Source organism: Cebus imitator, unplaced genomic scaffold (assembly GCF_001604975.1).
Source record: "Cebus imitator isolate Cc_AM_T3 unplaced genomic scaffold, Cebus_imitator-1.0 Scaffold577, whole genome shotgun sequence".
NCBI lineage: Eukaryota > Metazoa > Chordata > Mammalia > Primates > Cebidae > Cebus > Cebus imitator.
The window spans coordinates 572140-575036 of NW_016107892.1; the positions used below are offsets into that span (position 1 = coordinate 572140).

The following is a 2897-nucleotide window of genomic DNA, read 5'->3' on the forward strand; positions in this document are numbered from 1 at the left end:
AGAGACGGGGTTTCACCGTGTTGACCAGGATGGTCTCGATCTCTTGACCTTGTGATCCACCCGCCTCGGCCTCCCAAAGTGCTGGGATTACAGGCGTGAGCCACCGCGCCCGGCTAATTTTTGTAATTTTAGTAGAGACGGGGTTTCACCATGTTGGCCAGGATGGTCTCGATCTTGTGATCTACCTGCCTGGCCTCCCAAAGTGCTGGGATTACAGGCGTGAGCCACTGCGCCCAGCCAAGTCTGAGTTTTTTTGAGCTGAGAACTCTGCTGAGTGTTGTGAAGGAGACAGTAATGTCCAATTTGCTGTCCCCTGGGAGGGGATAAGACAAGTCTACCAATGTATCCACAGCGGATGTGTGGCCAGTAAAAGGAGGTCGAAGTCATCCCCATAGAGGGCTCAGAAAAGGCATTTGGGATGGGCCTCTAAGGGAAGGTTTCCAAGCAGTGCCTCTGGGCTGGAGGGATGTGCAGGCCAACAGGTACAAAGAAAGGCTGTCACAGGGCACACTTAGGGAGTTGTCCCTTTGTATAGAGCATAGGGGATTTATTTAGAAAGTAGTAAGGAATCCTATTTGGTTGCAAGCAGCAATTGGCTGATTTTGGCAGGAAAACAATTCTCAGAAAGCTGTGGGAACTATAAAATCGTAGCCATGACTCAGGACCCAGGTCCCCTTCAGGGTCTTGGAGTGGGTGCAGCAGGGACCAAAGGCAGTGTCTTTAGGGCACCGCTGTTGGCAGGATGCATCTGCTCCAGCTGTGCTGAGTCATTTTGTCATCACTGCTTGGGATTCATATCTGAGGGAGGAAATGTCTGGTTGGCCCAGGCTGGGCCCTGTTCCCTTGTTCCCTTCCTTGGCCAGGGAAGGGCTGGTGGCATGCTGGGCAGTTCCCTTGTAACCCCTAGACTGCATCCAAAAGCAAGTGTCTCCAGAAGGAGAGGAAATGACACTGCAAAAAATCAGCGCAAACAGGTGTTGCATGACGACTGAACTGACAGGTGGCAGAGTGGGGGACTTTAGTCTGGCTACTTCCTGAGGGCTAACTGGCAGCAGGGTATGGCTGGGTCATAAGGGGACAAGGAGAGGAGAGAGGGAGGACATAGATAAGTAGATAGAGTCCAAATAAGATGTCATGAAGGCTGGCACTTGGCAGTAGAAGTGAAAAAGAGGGGACTGAGTCTAGAGAGCTTGCAAAAGTAGGTATCTTCAGGACAGACACTTCATGTGCCGGTGGCTTGGAGTTTCAGTGCCTGGTGATAGGAGTTGGTTCCTTTGCTGAAATGGTGCACTCGGGAGGAGGAAGAGTTTCAGGAGAAGGTGATGTGCCCTTGCTTTGGAGGAGCTGTGTGCTCATGCCGACGGTACACCTAGAATCCTGGTGAGCTGCCTGAGGTTGAGGGCCTCGCCCTGAAGCAGGGCGGGTGGGGGGGCACCAAGCTCCAGAGGTTCTCTACATCCTGGACGAAGCTGGGGCTGTTTGCCAGCTCGGTGCTTTTGTATCCCTTCTGTTTCCACAGGCAGTCCTGGATGGGCTTCTCCTCCTCCCCTTCTGTCCTGTAGTTTCCATGTCCCAGCTTCCCTCCCACACCATGTTCCCACACACCTGAGCCCTTGCCAGCTAAAGGGCCTGGCCCTGCTTTCTGAGACGAAGTTGTCCTTCCTCTCTACTCAGAATGCTTGTTAATGATAAATCCTCATCAGCTATTAGGGTAGACATCTCCAAGTGACATGTCACAAGGAGAGGGTCTGTACTTTGCCTGCTGTCTGGGGAAAACAGTTTCCTCCAGTTATGCCATCCTCGTTAGGGACCCCTGCCTCGTCCCTAACCAGCCATTTTAGAGTACTTTTTTTTTTTTTTTTTTTTTTTTTTTTTAGTAGAAGCAGGTGTGTCCGTATTGGCCAGGCTGGTCTTATCTTGAAGTCCTGACCTCAGGTGCTCAACCTGCCTCGGTCTCCAAAAGTGCTGGGATTACAGGCCTGAGCCACTGTGCCCAGCTAGACGTAAAGTCTTAAGAGAGACCTTCTTCCACCTTACTTTCCTATCAGGCTGTTCTGGCAGCTGCACTGGTTTGGCCTTTCATTCTGATGCTGCCCAGGGTTGGCAGTGATTGGGGGGACACTGCCCCACGGTTATTTGAAGGAAGACTTCCTGTATGAAGGAAGGCTCCACAACCAAGCAGGAAATCTAGGAACCATGGCTTTGGAAAAAGGTGGCTGTGTGGCCATAGTGAAGCAAATTGCTGAGCCCGGCCCTCGTCTGCCCTGTGCCTGTTTCCCCAACCAAGCAAGTTGGGGTGCCTGCCAAGTGGAGTCCTGCCATGGCTGTGCACTGGACGGGATGCCTGGGAGTCTTTGAAATTCAGAAAAGCAGGAGGCATCACTTACATTGTGCTTTGCAAAGCATTTTCCAGCTGTTGTTTTACAGGTCAGTGGAACATTTATAAGGCAGATATAGACCCGGGTAGGGTTACTGAGGAACAGAGATACACTGTGGGCCACACAGTGACCCTGGGACTCCTGATTCTAACACCAGCTGAGTGGCTGCTAAACCAGTTGCTGCTAATAGCTTGAATAATGGCTGCTGTTCATTGAGGGCTTGCTGCAAGCTGGGCACCATCCTAGGTGCTCTCAGGTGTTAGTGAATCCTCACAGGTTGGCGTTGTTGCTGCTGCTTCATAGATGAAGAACTGAGACAGAATTTAGGAGACTTGTCCAAACAGATAGCAGGAAGATCTGGGATTGAAACACGTCTTTCTGATGCACACCCCTTGCTCTTAGTTCCTGCTCCTTGTCGTGCTCAGCAAGCCTTAATTGTCCTTTGGGATTGTCTGTCCCCAAAAGTATGTGGGCTATTTTTTTTTTTTTTTTTTTGAGACAGAGTCTCGCTCTGTTCCC

General features: G+C 51.1%; 1 protein-coding gene across 2 annotated transcripts in view; it reads left to right on the forward strand.

Annotated features, from left to right (window-relative positions):
* Positions 1-2897, forward strand: part of ST3GAL2 (ST3 beta-galactoside alpha-2,3-sialyltransferase 2) — a 58061-nt gene that overhangs the window by 1009 nt on the left and 54155 nt on the right. The gene's annotated exons all lie outside the window — the stretch shown is intronic.